This window comes from Rattus rattus, chromosome 16 (genome assembly GCF_011064425.1).
Source record: "Rattus rattus isolate New Zealand chromosome 16, Rrattus_CSIRO_v1, whole genome shotgun sequence".
NCBI lineage: Eukaryota > Metazoa > Chordata > Mammalia > Rodentia > Muridae > Rattus > Rattus rattus.
The window spans coordinates 16815321-16831875 of NC_046169.1; the positions used below are offsets into that span (position 1 = coordinate 16815321).

A 16555-nucleotide genomic window follows, 5' to 3' on the forward strand; every position below is an offset into this window, starting at 1 on the left:
AGGGGTGCTGGAACAGCATCCCAGTGTGCTCAGGCTGCATTCAATCTTGTGATCCTTCTACCTCAGCCTCCTGAGTGCTGTGATTACAAGTGTAAGTCACCATGCTCAACATGTTGTTGCTGTTGTTTGATTCATAGGGTTTCTTCCTTCCTCCCTCCCTCTCTCTCTCTCTCTGTCTCTGTCTCTGTCTCTTTCTTCTCTGTTTCTTGTATCCTTAAACACCTTTTTCTTGTGCTTTGCCCTCTAGTTTCTTGGAACGAGATGGGAATGTGAGGTTGTAGCATCATCTGCTCTCGTTCCCCTTGTCCAGGGTAGGGCCATGATGACACCTTGATGGGAGCAAGTGTTTTTGTTCCTAGAGCTTTCTCAATGATCTTTTTGAATTCTGCCCTTTCCCAGAGGACTGCAAGAATGGAAATTGGAACGGCAGACAGTGTGAATGCCAACCAGGCTACACGGGTCAGCTCTGTGACTCCATGCTGTTTTCCTTCCCAGTAGGTAATGACTCCTCTGATACCTGAAGCCCTCCCTGTGCCCCTTGACCCTTACAGCTAGATGGCCATGTTGGAATGATGATCATTCCCATGGCTTCACTTCAGGGAGAGGAGGTAATGTTTCCCCTGCTCTGGTCCTCCTGCTCTAACTTTGCGGTTCTCCTCTTCTCTAATAGGAGGTTTCTATCCTAACCCTTTGTAAGCCTTCCACCTGACTCCCTGGGTCTTCGTCTGGCCATTAGGTCTGTGATATCAAGAGACAAGGACTGGGGGCTGGGGAGGAGGGAGTTCTACAGTGAAAGTATTCACAGTGCAGGTATGGAGATCTCAGTCTGGATGCCCAGAACTGATGCGAAACTCTGGCCATAGTGCTGTGCTCCTGTAACCTGACAAGGAGATTCACAGAGTTGGGTCTTGCTGACCAGCCATTCTAGCCAAGTTGGTGACATCCAGTGAGAGACCCTGTCTCAAACACTGAAGAGAGGCAATAAAGGGAGACTTGCAACTGGATGTCAACTCCATACATGGACTGCACACATGAACATGTACATGTATGAACACACACACACAGAGACACACAGAGAGAGAGAGAGAGAGAGAGAGAGAGAGAGAGAGAGGGAGAGGGGGAGAGGGAGAGAGAGAGAGAGGAGAGAGAGAGAGAGAGAGAGAGAGAGAGAGAGAGAGAGAGAGAGAGAGAGAGAGAGAGAGAGAGAGAGAGAGAGAGGGCCCCCCTCAACTGATTCTTGAGTTTCTATCCTTTTTTCCCCCTCCACGATACCAACAGGCAGAACGTTTTACACACCCCAGAGACATTCCTGAGGGCCCTAAGGGTTGGTGTCTCATGCACCATGTTGTCTGGTCCCACAGAATTCCCCAATGTTATTAACGCTACCGTAACCGTGATAGTAAAAGTGATTGAACGGAACTTCACAGCTGACATGAAGAACATGTCCTCCCAGGACTACAAGAACTTCACAGACCTCTTCCTGAGCCAGGTGGGAGCAAGTCCTCAGCCAAGTGTGGTCAATGGCTACCTATCCCAGTGTCTCATACACTTTTTGCCTCCCAGAATTCTGAGTCTTCTCAGAGCACCCAGCCTTGACCCCTTCTCCACCCAGCCCCCATCACAGCTTCCTGTCTTTTTCTTTCTCCTTCCTAGGGGCTCCACCAACACCAGCCTGGAGCTGTCCAGAGATAGGACATACTCCAGCCCTGTATGATCTCTGGTTTGCTTTTTTCCAGATGGATAAGGTTTTCAAGGGTGATGACCTTCCCCAGTACAAAAATGTGATCGTCAGAAAACTTCTGTGAGTGTCGGGAATGGGGCGGGGGTGTCCCTCTTTCCCTCCCTACTGCGTCCTCCTACCCTGAGGTTAGGCTGTCAATATCTGTCTCGGCCCAGGGGAACTCCAGTCCTGAAGCAACACCCAGGAGTCCTGAGTCACGTATCAGTTGTTTATCACGGCTATCCATTCATAATTTGTTCATTCATTCACAAAACTTGTCCTGCACCATAAAGTCATCATTGACCCAGGCACCCATCATTTGTTGGACAGTTCATTCATACCTCATTTGCTCATTCACTTGTTCATTACTCCCGTTCATTGAAGTTTCGTCATCACTGTCCACTTGCTCGTGACAGTTACTTGGCCATCATCCATTCATTCACAATCTCCTTCATTCATCTATTCATGCCTGTTCATTATTTTTTTTTAAAGATTTATTTATTTATTTTGTATATGAGTACACTGTAGCTGTCTTCTGACACACCAGAAGAGGGCATCGGATTCCATTACAGATGGTTGTGAGCCACCATGTGGTTGCTGGGATTTGAACTCAGGACCTCTGAAAGAGCAGTCGGTGCTCTTAACCACTGAGCCGTCTCTCCAGCCCCTGTTCATTATTTATGCCCATTCTGTTCCTTATTATTCATCATGTCCATTCATTTGCTATTAGTTTTCAGTATCTGATCAGCTCTAGCTGGCTGTGGGCGAGAGAATGAGAGGCCAGAAGTCTACATTGGGGGTGATGGTGTCAGTGACTAGAGAGTGGACTACGGGGGTTGGGGATTTAGCTCAGTGGTTAGAGCGCTTGCCTAGGAAGCGCAAGGCCCTGGGTTCGGTCCCCAGCTCCGAAAAAAAGAAAAAAAAAGAAAAGAAAAGAAAAGAAAAGAGAGTGGATTACGTGGGAGAAAGGGGAAAGTTCATGAGCAACAAGATTTTCCCATAAGACCACAGGGACTTGTGGAGAGAAGGAGGGGAGGGGGCAAGGAATCAGAATCCTGAGCTGCTGAGATGTGGGGGTACGGTGCCTGTGCTGGGATGAGGGATATGAAGAGGAGGAAGACTGCCGGTCTCTCCTGCTGGTGATCAGGACAGATGACTCACCCTGTCTCAAAAATCGCCCCTCTTGGGCTGGAGAGATGGCTCAGTGGTTAAGAGCACTGGCTGCTCTTCCAGAGGTCCTGAGTTCAAAATCCCAACAACCACATGGTGGCTCACAACCATCTGTAATGAGATCAGATGCCCTCTTCTGGTGTGTCTGAAGGCAGCTACAGTGTACTTAGATATAATAAATGAATACATCTTAAAAAGATCGCCCCTCTTAGCAACATCACCGGCCACACAGTGAGGGGCTTTGAGATTAGGGTCCCACCTTTTAATAGGACCTCATTAGTTCTTATTCATTCTCCTCCTCTCCTCTTTTCTTCCCCTCTTCCTCCACCCTCTTCCTCTTCTTCTTTCCCTCCTCCAAGCACTGGGTTAAGATATCGGCCACCACATTCGACTGTCGTTAATATCTCGAGGCTCCGCCCCTCTCTTTCCCACCGTTTTCCAGCCCGTGACTCATCTTCACCCAATTGATTTTTACTGTGTGTGTTGTGTGTGTGCAACAAATGTATGCATGTACGTGTGCACACGCATGGAGGTGTGGAGGTCACAGGATAACTGGGAGGAATTGAGAATCTCCTTCTACCGTGTGGATCCGGGAATTGAACCCAGGCTACAGAGCTTGGCTGCAACTGCCTTTGCCTGCAGAGATGATCCAAGCCTCTATTTTCAGAGCTAAAGTTCGTCCTTTAGCTCTTGTGACAAACTGGGATTTACTAATCTTGAATAGTCTTGCTTAACTGGCTCCCTGGAATATTTTAGCTGCTCAAGGGTGGGGGCCATCTTTTTTCCTCTTTTCCTTTCTTCTCTTTTCTTTCTTTCCTTTACCTATTCCCTCCCTCCCTCCCTCCCTCCCTCCCTCCCTCCTTCCCTTCCTTCCTTCCTTCCTCTCTTTCTTCCCCACCCCATTCCTCCTTTAATTTTTTTTTTTTTGGCCTTTTGAAACAAGGTCTCAGTATGTAGCCCAGGTTGGCCTTGAAACTATGATCCTCCTGCCTCAATCTTCCAAGTGCTGGGACTCAGGGTGTATGCTGCCACACCCCACAGGAATCCTCTTTTTTTTTTTTTTTTTTTTTTTTCCTTTTTTTTTTTTTTGGAGCTGGGGACCGAACCCAGGGCCTTGCGCTTCCTAGGCAAGCGCTCTACCACTGAGCTAAATGGAATCCTCTTCTTTCCACCCCTCGGGTCACATGGCCGCTTTCCCTTCCCATCTCCCCTCTTGCTACCTTTGTCTTCCTTGCTGGGTGTTTGTTGGTGATGTGGGGGAAATGTTGAAGTCTCTCCTGCTTGCAGCAACGGCAGCATCGTGGTGGAAAGCGATGTTGTTCTAGAGGCAAACTACACCCCAGAGTATAGGACACTGTTCAGAAACGCCACGGAGATTGTGAAGGGCAAAATCCTGAACGAGACTAACGCAATCACAACTGACCACTCCCTGTGCCAACGTAAGTCCTCCTGAAACTCTTCTACTTCAGTGGGAAGAAACCTGGGTCTCTGCTTCCTCTTCTCTTCTTGCTTGGAACACTGGAGTCCCCACCAAGGCAGGAGGATTGCAATGAGTTCACAGTTAGTCTGGGATCCACAGTGAATTCTAGGCTTATAGCCCCTTTCAGCACTTGCTGCTCTTGTAGAGGACCTCAGTTCCGTTCCTGCACCCAGGTTGGACAGCTCACAGCTACCTATTACTCCAGCTCCAGAAGATCCAATGCCCTCTTCCGCTCTCCACATCGTCCCAACTTATGTGAACACACACACACACACACACACACACACAGAGAGAGAGAGAGAGAGAGAGAGAGAGAGAGAGAGAGAGAGAGAGAGAGGTTTTTTTTTTTTAGAATTCAGAACAAAGCCAAACCATCCCCTAGAGCCTCCCCTGACTCTGTCCTGTTCCCATCCCATTCAGTCCCAGGCTGAAGTTTTCACGCCCATGTCCCCAAGTGAGCCTACTCACAGATATGGCTGTATATCTGGAGCTCTAATGTCAGTTCAGGGTAGATCACCGATATGGAAGAAAGGGAAGGAGAAAGAGGTGGAGAGAAGAGCAGGCAGATGAATGAAGGAATGGAGGAAAAGAAAGAAGAGGGGAGGGAGGAGCCCTGGTAGGAGAAGGGGAGGAGCCCTGGTGGGAGAAGGGGAGGAGCCCTGGTGGGAGAAGGGGTGGAGCCCTGGTGGGAGAAGGGGTGGAGCCCTGGTGGGAGAAGAGGAGGAGCCCTGGTGGGAGAAGGGGTGGAGCCCTGGTGGGAGAAGAGGAGGAGCCCTGGTGGGAGAAGGGGAGGAGCCCTGGTGGGAGAAGGGGAGGAGCCCTGGTGGGAGAAGGGGAGGAGCCCTGGTGGGAGAAGGAGCCCTGGTGGGAGAAGAGGAGGAGCCCTGGTGGGAGAAGGGGAGGAGCCCTGGTGGGAGAAGAGGAGGTTCCCTGGTGGGAGAAGGGAGGAGCCCTGGTGGGAAGAGGAGGTTCCCTGGTGGGGAGAAGGGGTGGAGCCCTGGTGGGAGGGGTGGAGCCCTGGGGAGGAGCCCTGGTGGGAGGGAAGCCCTGGTGGGGAGGAGCCCTGGTGGGAGAAGGAGGAGCCCTGGTGGGAGAAGGGGTGGAGCCCTGGTGGGAGAAGGGGAGGAGCCCTGGTGGAGCCCTGGTGGGAGAAGGGGTGGAGCCCTGGTGGGAGAAGGGGAGGAGCCCTGGTGGGAGAAGGGGAGGAGCCCTGGTGGGAGAAGGGGAGGAGCCCTGGTGGGAGAAGGGGAGGAGCCCTGGTGGGAGAAGGGGAGGAGCCCTGGTGGGAGAAGAGGAGGAGCCCTGGTGGGAGAAGGGGTGGAGCCCTGGTGGGAGAAGAGGAGGAGCCCTGGTGGGAGAAGAGGAGGAGCCTTGGTGGGAGAAGGGAGGAGCCCTGGTGGGAGAGGAGGAGCCCTGGTGGGAGAAGGGGAGGAGCCCTGGTGGGAGAAGGGGAGGCCTGGCTGTTGACAGGTAGAAAGAAGCTTCTATGGTTTTTGTTGTGCTTTTCTCTTCCCTTATCTCTGGCAGACCACGTACTGTGCTACAATGGTAATGTCACCACTATGGACATGGAGTCTCTAACCTTCAGCTTTGACCCTGCCGGTGAGCATCCCCTTAGAACTGTGGGCCGCAGGTGCAGATGGAGTGCGGATGGTAAACAGGGATCCAGGGAGCGTTCTGGCCATGCTGACTGTAGTTGCCACCCCCCACCCTGTAGAGTATTGCTTCCAGAAGGCTGCCAAGGATTTCGGCCACTACTTTTACCCAGAGGATCTGAACGGGACGCTGACCTGCGTGAACGATTGCACTCAGGAGGCGAAGTCACGGCTCAACTGTAACCGTGGCTACTGCCAGCTCCTGCGCGCAGGGCCCCAATGCGTGTGAGTGCCTATCTTATTCATCCCGGCACCCACTCCTTCTCCTGATGAGAGGGTGCTTCCTGTCCCCACAGTCTCCAATAGGGCTGCTGCACCGTGCCCTGTAGATCAGAGATCTGTTCTGCACCCCACCCGCCCCCAGTTTCTCTTGTGAGTTGCTAGGTGGATTTGCGACGTAGATATATAATAAAACAACTCAAAACAACTGTATCTGGTGACAGAGGTGCTTGGAAGGCACGCTCCCCTGTCTTACACATCTCTCTTTCCTTTACAGGGCTCTCCCATCACCCTCTGCCCCCATGAGAATGATGGGTAGGCACGGGGTGTAGAGTCAGACATTCAGCAGTCCAGCCAGGGCTGTTCTGAGAGGGTTCAAGTTATTTGCCCCACCATCCTGTCATCTGTCGCTCCTCTATTTCTTTGAGCTGTTCATTCCTTCCTTCTTCCTCCCATCCCCCTCCCTTTCTTCTTTATTTTCTTCCTTCTTTCTTCCCTTTCCCCCCTTTTATCTTTATGTTTTTAGACCAGGGTCTCAGTACCCCAAGTTGAAGCGGCAGTCACTGTGTAGTCCAGGCTGGCCTCAACCTTAAACCAATTTTCCTTCTTCCATTCCTACCTCCCCGAGTGCTGGGATTCCAGTCCTGACCCGTTGTGCCCAGCTTAATCATTAAATTAATGGTATAGTTTGTTTAAATTAAGTAATCTATCTTACAACATTTCAGCCGTGAACTCTTCCAGCTGTGGCCTGGCTACTCCAGTTGCCAAGATAAATTAAATAATTATCATGATAAATTAATATTAAACATTAAATAAATATTAAACATGGTGAGAACCCCATTCCAGTGGCGGCTGCTGCACGATTAGACATACAAGCAAGCACGGAGCTAGGATGAGACGCTCAGCTCCCTGGAGTCTCACTGAGTTTCCCTTCTCACTCCCTACAGATTCAGGAACCCTAGCCCCCCAGACACACAAACCTACCTTTAAAAGAGGTGCCTGGGCCTTAGGTATTTAATTTCCCTTCTGGAGTCCTGGTTTAAGGGACCTCGCCTGAGCCTATGTGTTTGTCCGCAGGTGCCCAAACACAGACAACCACTGGTACTGGGGAAAGACTTGTGAGTTCAGAACCAGCAAGAGACTCGTGTATGGCCTCGTGGGCACCGTGCTGGCACTGCTACTTGTCCTTGTGATCATCTTGGCTGTCTTCTTCAGCCACTCCCAGAGAGCTCACAGGTGAGGCCAGCATGACACAGTGAGAGGGCCAAGGGTGACAACACTATACCCAGAAGTCACGGCCTTAATGTTCTTCTGTTAGGTTGTTTCCAGCCTGGCAGTGAAGGAGACAGCTAGGGTCAAACAAGGTGTCACGCTCCACCCCTTCCTGGGCATCACCAAAGGTGGCTTTTTTATCTGATAGGATAGGATCATCTGAGTGAGGAATGGAAACAGAAACAGAAGCACTAAGTTGGGATTACACCATAAAATTACATTTTATTATCTAAGCTGCCTTAGACGTAACAAGGAAACTGGGACCGAGCCAGATGGGCTGAGAGGTACCTTTCAGGAATTGCCAAGAAATGTCCACTAGAACGCCTGGGCTAGAAGTGGGCAGAAGGGACTATCGCTAGGCCTCCATTTCATACCCGAGGGGACTGAAGCCCATTAGGGAACTGAGGGATATTTGGGGAGCCTGGTCACTGCCCCGCGAGATGGAGAAACCAGAGTGACAGTAGTCTTCACTTCCTACTGCCGTGACTTTAAAGGGTAGAGATGCGACTGTCCCCCTCAGGGTCAGGGTCTGTTGAGTCCCCACCTACTGCTCTCCCGTGCAGCTGGTCACTCACAACACTCCTGTTCGCAGGTCATCGTATGACCCCTCTCAAGCCTGGCGAGCATGGCAGCCAGAAACTCTTCCTGGAACTTTCCAGAGCACAGGTGTTTGGGAAGGTAACTGTTCTGGGGAGGCAGGGAAGGTGCCGTGGCCATGAGTGGATGGCACTCATTCTGACGACAGCTCATGTCACTTGGTCCTGGGCTGCAGTCCCCTCACCCCTTGCTCCTCCATGGTCCCTTATGCCCAGGATCCTTCCCCAGAATTTCTCAGGCCTCTGTCACTGACCTAAAGTCTTTCTTTTTGATACATTGATTTAGTGGGGTTGTGAGGGCATGTGTGTACCATGATATGTAGGCAGAGGTCAGAGGACAACTTTAAGGAGTTAGCCCTTCGCTTCATGCGGGTCCCTGGATGGGACTCGGGTCACCTTACCCATCTCACTTCTCTTTTAGCTTCTCCCCCATCAAATTCCCAAGGCTTCCACTGAGCATTCTCTCCCCTCCATGTCTCTGTACACATCACACCACTATCTGGGAAGTTCTGTCCCTCACTACTTATATCAGCACCAAGCCAATTGTTTCCATAACCTGTTTGTGACCCATGCCTTCTCTAGGGACCCCCTCCTCCCCACCTCCACTTTGTCCTTTAGTGTCCTCTGGTTCCTGAACAAGTCAGGGTCCCTAGGGCTGTGTCTGCCCACGTCTCTGACCACACCACGTAACGTCTTCTGCAGTCAATAGGGCTGCCTCTGCCCAGCTCCCCACTAGGTAACATGGACTACCCACCTTCCCAGTGTGTGTGTGTGTGTGTGGTGTGCTTGTATGTGTGTCTGTGTCTGTGTGTGTGCTTGTGTGTGTGTCTGTGTGTGTGTGTCTGTGTGTGTGTCTGTGTGTGTGCATGTGTGTGTGTGTCTGTGCATGTGTGTGCCTGTGTGTGTGCATGTGTGTGTATGTGTGTGTGTGTGTGCATGTGTGCATGCACATTTATGCATGCATGTGTCAGTCTCAGTATTGTTCCTTAGGAGCTGTATGAGTTGTTTGGCAGGACAAGGGCCCTCACAGAAGCCTGGGGCATACAAATTGGATGGTCAGGCTGGCTGGTAGGAGAGTCACGCAAATCCACCAGTCTGCTTCCCCAGAGACAGAGTCATAACGTGCCACCCAGCCCAGCTTTTCATGTGAATTCTATTCTGATGATCAAACTTAGGTCCAAAGTATTTATGAGGCAAACATCTTACCAGCTGGGCCGTCTCTTCAGCTTCCCTTCCCCCAATTCTACACTGTTACTGCACAGCCCAGGGTAATCTCAAGCTAACTACAGTGTAGTGTAAGAGTTGGCCTTGAACTTCAGGCCCTCGAACCAGGACACTCAGGGATCTTGCCACACCCCCAGCTTCTGCTCCTAGGTGTTTTATGACCTCCCTTATTTAATGCCCTTTCCTAGGCTCCAAGTCATCTCCTGCCCCACAAGACAAGGTGTTAGACACACACAGACTCTCCATGGAGCACCAGGATATATCAGTGCCCAGGTTAGGACTGATGGAGTACCTGACCAGATATGGCTCAGCCCGGGGTCTCACTGAAGGTTTCTGATTTAAACCTGAGTCTCCAAGCAGCAGCTTAGAAGTTGGCCTCCTGTTCCTTCAAACTGTCCCTGGGTGGACAGAGAAAGGCCATTCTTCAGCTGGAGGCACTGTTTAAGAAATGGTATGATGTCGCACAGCTGTAACCTTAGCATTAGGGAGGTGACCAATCAATAGTCAGTTCAAGGTCATTCTCTGTTACATAACAAGTTTGAGGCTAACTGGTTTACATGTCTCAAAGAAGGGAAGAAAGAAAAAAAAGAGAGGGGGGGAGAAAGAAAGAAAGAAAGAAAGGAAGAAGAAAGAAAGAAAGGAAGGAAGAAAAAAGAAAGGAAGGAAGGGGGCTGGGGATTTAGCTCAGTGGTAGAGCGCTTACCTAGGGAAGCGCATAAGGCCCTGGGTTCGGTCCCCAGCTCGAAAAAAGAACCAAAAAAAAAAAAAAAAAAAAAAAAAGGAAGGAAGGAAGGAAGTAAAGAAGGGAGGAAGGAGGCTTCGGAGGGCTTTGATCAGATATGTGGTGTTGTTTATTTGTTCATCCATTCATTTGTGTAGAAGGTCCCACTGTTGTAGCCCAAGCTAGCTCTGAACTAGCGTCCTACCCCAGTCTGTTCAGCAGCTGAGTACACACCGCCAAGGCCATGGATGAACTTTAAGTGGTTCACTCAGGTGGTTCTGGGTGGGGGGGTGACATGGGAGATGGGGTCACTGTGAGAGAATGGGATGGTTCAGGAGGCAAGCAACTGAGGCTGTCTGAAGGGGAATGGGTCGCTGGCAGGCTGGAGAGGGGGTCGGGGAGGACAGAGCATCTGAGGCTCACCTTAGGAGTATGGTGGCTGCCACCTAAGCTGGGCATCCAATAGAGAAATCTGTGGGGCACACTGACTCCCTGAACCTGGGGGGAGGGGTTGCTGAAGGGGGTGGCTTTTTGACCTGAGTGTAGCACCAGGAGTCTTGAAGGGACAAAGACAGGGGTGGAATTAAAGGAAGGAAGGGGCCTCCTAGAACCACCCAGAAGTACAGGAAACACTCTAACACACCCACTGAGGAATGGCCAAGATGGTAAGGAAAAAAACCAAGCCCTAAGCCGGAGTCCAGGAGACCACAAAAGTCTGCAAGGTCCCAGAAGAGGAAGTAGATGTCATTGGCAAATAACAGACACGATTTCTCAAAAAAAAAAAAAAAAAAAAAAAAAACCTAGGTTGTCTGCTGTGTTTACTGTTGCTAAGGGCTGGGCACATAAGGAGGGTAGTTTGTGACTCAACTGGCTGCCACCAGCTCCACTCCCATCCGTCCTTCACACCGATGACAGTAGCTCCCCATGGGTATGACTTGTGACCCCTGGTACATAGTACAAAGTGGGTAGGCATGCTATTCTGGTGTCCCTACCCTAGTGACCTTCCCTGGTGTCCCTGCCTCTCCCCCGGACCAGCTCCTAGGCTCACAGCAAATCCTCTAAGACTCCATCAAAGATTTGAATATTGAAGTAGTGACCTTCATTTTCCAGATCCCTCATCCCACACACATCCCACCTGTTCATGGGTGTCCCGGCCTCCTCTGGGGGGGACCCCTCTTACACCCTATCTTTCCCTACAGGTGACAATCTGAAAGAGGACGAATTTAGCCTGGAGAAAGCATACAGCCATTTCCGGCCAAACCTGGAGAATGTGGACACGAAAACCCAGGTGCTGCAGCTCCGAGCTTCTCCCACCCCGGGTTTGCCCTACTCCCACCCCTCCCTAGCGCCTCCCAATCCTTATTAACGTCATCGTTGTCTCCTACTCCCTACCTCAACCTCCAGAGGCCTAAGGTGGTGAAACCAGCAGCCCAAATTTAGACAAGAGAGGGACAGAGTCCCCACCACCAGTATCCCTGCTTGGTTAAGATGAAGCTGACACCACATCCCAAAGCTATTCTGAGGCGCTCGGACTCAGTCTGCGTGTCAGTGCTAGAAGGACTTATCAAAGCAGCAGAGAAGAGGCCTGGGAGCCAGGTACCTTCTCCTCCTCACCGTCACCTCCACGTTCCAGGGGCCCAAAGACTCTTAGGCACCTCACCATCTTCGTTTGCGTGTAGGCATTGCTCTACTCTGGAATTTCCCTATTAATAAAGCACTTTTTAAAAGAAGAGTCTTGGGTTTTGGTTTTCTCTTCGTGTGTGTGTGTGTGTGTGTGTGTGTGTGTGTGCGCGCGCGCGTGTGTGTGTGTGTGTGTGTGTGTGTGCGCGCGCGCGCGCGCACGTGTGTTGGGAGGGAGAGGGGAGGAGATAGACGGTCTTCTGGGACTCGTCTGGAGTAACAGAGGAACCAGCTTGTGCCCCTTTCTGGGCAGAACAATCTTCCCAGCATTAAACATTCCCTTCCCTTGCCTCTTCCAATGGAGGTGGGGACAGGTCCATCCCTGCCTGAGGTTGCTGAGGGCAGACCAACCCAGGACCAGGCCTTGGCGATAGAGCAACCGGTGGGGACCTCCAGGAGGCGAATTACTGAGTGCTGGTTCCACTGTTCTTCAAAACGATCAAGGTCACACTGCAGGAAGCCATGTCCCCATGGTGAGAGGGCCTGGCTTACCTCTCGAACTCACACCCTTAAGGACTGCTGACCATCCCGGGGTGTTATAACTTGTACCCTGTGTTCTGCTGGGGGGTACCTATAGAACCGAGAGAGGGCTTGAGGAGTGGTGGATATTCTCTCCGGGGACTGGAGCTAAATCCAGGATATTCCTCTTTCTGGCTAAAACACACCCTCTTCCTTCCATCTCTGTGGAAGAACCAGGAACACTACCCCTTTCTTCTCGCTAGCTGAAGCACCACCCTCTTACCGGGGTGATAAATCTCATAACCTGAACACCTATACACTTGACAGGCCAGGAGCGAGAACCGCTCCCTTTGCTCTTTGGCCCAGTGTAGCCATCCCCCCCCCCCCCTTCGTCATTCGGGAAGCTCTCAGATGGATTCCTAGTCATACTTACACCGACCCACCACACCCGGCCCCTCAGTATCTCAGAGGTCAAAGGTCTCTTGTCTGCTTTTATTTCTTGGGTTCCCAGGCTCACGCTCATTTTGCCACTTCCAAGAGCGCGAAGCGGGCGCCACTATCTCTTCTGCCTGCTGCTCGCTATCTGCCGATGTCGAGGCGGATGAGGAAGACTGCCGCGTTCTGCCTGCTGGCTCTGGTCCTCCACTCCCTGCCCCAACATATTGCTGCTGCAGGTGAGTACCCTCCCAGTTCTGCCTTGAGCACCTTGCCCACGAGCCTGCACCCCTGACCTGCCAGGCTCCAGGCAGAGCTCCCTCCCCGTCAAGGGCAGCTGGGACAACTTCCACTTGGAGCTCAAACTCAGCCTTCTCAGAACATCTTTCCTTTCCTCAAATGAGCTCTGGGGAAAGACCAGTTTGCCTCTCTGGACGGTCCCCAGGGAGTGACAGTAACAGGTGTCAGTTGACATAGTTGCTTGAATTAAACAGAATCCTCCCTTTGATGTGGGGTAGACACCCAGCCATGCTAAACTGAGCCCGTGTTTATCTTCTGAATGTCCCCATCCAGTTCTCTTATCTCCAGTCAGTGTTGAAAGCCCCCAAAGTCCTTGTGTGTGAGGAGAGGGTGGATGACAAAGTCACACCACAATATAGACCAGGCTGACCTAAAACTCACACTGTGACCTATTATCTTCCTGCCTCAGCCTCCCAAAAACTAGGAGGGTACACTTGGCTTTGCAGTTCTTCAGACAATACAACACCTGCCTCCTTCTGCCTTCTCTAACTTCTGTCCTGGTCGTCATTGTCGTCATTGTCGTCTTCTTCTTCTTCTTCTTCTTCTTCTTCTTCTTCTTCTTCTTCTTCTTCTTCTTCTTCTTCTTCTTCTTCTTCTTCTTCTTCCTCTTCTTCCTCCTCCTCCTCTCCTTCCTCCTCCTCCTTTCTTTCCCTTCCTCCTCTTCCTCCTCTTCTTCTTTTCTTCCCTTCTTTTTATTATTCCTTTTCTTCTTCCTTTATTATTCCTTTTCTTATTCCTTTTATTATTCCTTTTTCTCTTCCCTCTCTCTCCTTCCTCTTCTCCCTCCCTCTCTCCCTCTCTCACTGTCTCGCTCTCTCCCTCTCCCTCTCCCTGTCCCCATCCCTGCCACTCTCCCTTTCCTCCCCACCCTCGGTGTCCCTTCCACTCCTGCCTTACAAGCAGAAGCCTCAGGACCACAGCAGGGTCATGAACTAGCCATGTGTCAGAGTCAGCTCAACTCCTCTCTGGTCTGTTTCGTCCTCTGAAAAGACAAGGGTTGGTCCATGCTATGTGAGGAAAGTCTGTTATCCCTGAGACTCAGGAAATTCAAGACCTACTTTAGAGTGAGTTCAAGGCCAGCCTCAGCAAATTAGTGAGACCCTGTCTCAAACTAAAAAAAAATAAACAAAAAGAATCAAAGCTCAGTTTGGGGGACCTGGGAGTGGGGAAATCTGGGGCTACAAACTCTGTCTCAAATAAAGGACTAGATGGGAGGAGAGGCAGGATGGCTGAATAGATAGATGAGTTTGGGGATGGATGGATGGATGGATGGAGGGGTGGATGGATGGACGGATAGATAGATGGACGGAGGGAGTGTGAGATAGAGAGTGAGAGAGAGAGGTAGATAGATAGATAGATAGATAGATAGATAGATAGATGGATGGATGGATAGATAGATAGATAGATAGATAGATAGATAGATAGATAGATAGATGATAGATAGATGGACGGGACAGACAGACAGACAGACGGACAAAGCAAAAAGGAGGACTGGAGATGTAGCTCAGCAGCAAAGCACTTGCCTAGAATTCTCCACTGTGGTACTGGGGTGTGGCTCAGCAGTAGAGCACCTGCACAGGACCCTGAGCCAGGGACCAGGCTGGTATGATATGGTTCAGTGGTAGAGGGGTTGCCTAGCTACCCCTGTGAAGCCCTAGGTTGGGATTTCTTTTTCTTCTTAAAGTTCATTTTGCTTATGAGTATGTGTGTCTGATATGGGCTCCCACGGAGACCAGAAGGGAATCTTGGGTCCCTTGAGCTGGAGTTACAGGTGGTTGTGAACCGCCCTGATGTGGGATGCTGAGATCTGAACTCCCAGTCTCCCACAGAACAATAAACACTCTCAAGCCCACAGCCATCTCCCCAGTCCCCCAGTGGGGGGTTGGAATGTCTAAGGATCTTAGTTGCTTAGGACTCATTGGTCCTGAGGACTAGGCTCATGAAAACAAGAGAGGAGAATGGCTCACACCCAGAGCCATTTTGCCTGGTGCTAGGGAAGGAAGGGAAACTGAGGCAGAAACAAAACTCACAGACTCCAGTGTTCCCTTCTCCCCCAACAAGGTCACACCTTGGGTGGGTCAGGGGAGACAGGAAGAGGACAGAGTCAGGAGTGGAGTTCCCTTAGTCACCTGTGAACAATATCCCACCATCATAAAGGGCCTGCCTTGGACTTTGTCCTGCCTTGGAATTCACTTTGCCAGAGGCATTGACCCCTAGGCCGTGGCCCCTTCCCGCTCTTCTCTAATGAAGGCTTGGCATGAAGGACAAAGAAGCAGACCATCTGAGAACAGCTCTTATAAGGCCTGGTTTAGGATCCTGTCGGTCTCACTAGGGCAGGAGCTTCCTCGTCCTCTACCCCATTCTCTCTCTGTCTCTCTCTGTGTCTCTGTCTCTGTCTCTGTCTCTGTCTCTGTCTCTGTCTCTGTCTCTGTCTCTCTCTCTCTCTCTCTCTCTCTCTCTCTCTCTCTCTCTGCATCTCCTATCCACTTTTTTCTCACCCCATAGCCCACCCCATATGCTATGACCCATCCGTCTCTAGCCTCAGTCTCCCCCTCTGTAGGCTGGAAGCTTCTAAATTCGTTCTGCTCTGGTGAAGCTTATATGCTCCCTCCTCCCTTGGGCCTGGTCTCTAGGAGCCTGATCAGAGTCCATTAGCATCTAGGTCCTTCTGTGTCCCAAACCTGAGGACCCAGAACACCATGCCTCTTCAAGGCCACTGTTCTTGGCAATGGCAGGACAGGGTGTAGCTACAGAAATAATTCTGTGACCTCAGCTGCCTGGAAGATGCCCTCTTATCTTGCTCCTGTATCTGGATACATGCGTTATTGATAGGACACAATGTCCTCTAGGCTGGCCTAACCCTGTTTAGCCTTAACAATTACCCTCTTGTTCCCACACCCATGATGATAACGACTAAGACCTAACGTTTACTGTTCACAACTCGTGCCTTTGATCACCACCTTTCGCCGTTCCCAGGTGCTTTTCCCGCCCTTTATTCCCGTCACTGATCTGTCCCAGGTTTGCTGGCACAACAACCCACAACCTGGAAGCCTTAGAATGGCAAAGATTTCTCTCCTCACAGCTCTGGCTGGAGGGATGAAGCAGGGCTGTGGTTGTGGCTGTGGTTGTGGTTGTGGTGATGATTGTCGAATTAGAGTCAGCTCTGTCGTCCCATCATGTGGGATCCAGGGATCCAACTCAGGCCATCACAGTAGGCGCCGAGTGTTACTGTATTTGCCGAGCCATCTCACCAGCCCGCTTCACTCATTTCGAAGGCAGCTCTGCAAGGTCCCGTCCCCAAGACCCTAATAGCGCCTGGCAAATCTCTGACGTCTTGTGACCCTCATCTGCCTCTGTTTTCTCAGACCCCATGGCGTTCTCCACATGTCTACGTCAGTCTCGGGTCCAGGTCTTCCTAAGGACACTAGTGGTGTTGGGTTGGGGATCGTGTGCATGATCTCATTTTGATGCAGTACCTCGCAAAGACTAAAGTCAAATATGACTGCCATGGCAAAAACAAAACAAAACAGACGGGGTCTCCTGAGGTGCTGAGGGTTAGGGTTTCAATTTAAATAACAGGAAAAGAAAGACGGGAGATGGGCCCCCGAGGTAGAGGGACTTGAT

At 51.0% G+C, this 16555-nt stretch overlaps 2 long non-coding RNA genes across 2 annotated transcripts; both read left to right on the forward strand.

Annotated features, from left to right (window-relative positions):
* The first annotated feature begins 399 nt into the window (after nt 1-399).
* Nucleotides 400-2140, forward strand: LOC116885208. Its single transcript, XR_004385995.1, has 3 exons — nt 400-498; nt 1362-1489; nt 1737-2140. It is a non-coding gene; the product is annotated as an uncharacterized LOC116885208 (long non-coding RNA).
* Nucleotides 2141-10852: 8712 nt separating this feature from the next.
* On the forward strand, nt 10853-11787 carry LOC116885207. The gene is made up of 2 exons (XR_004385994.1): nt 10853-11345; nt 11462-11787. It is a non-coding gene; the product is annotated as an uncharacterized LOC116885207 (long non-coding RNA).
* Nucleotides 11788-16555: the final 4768 nt, after the last annotated feature.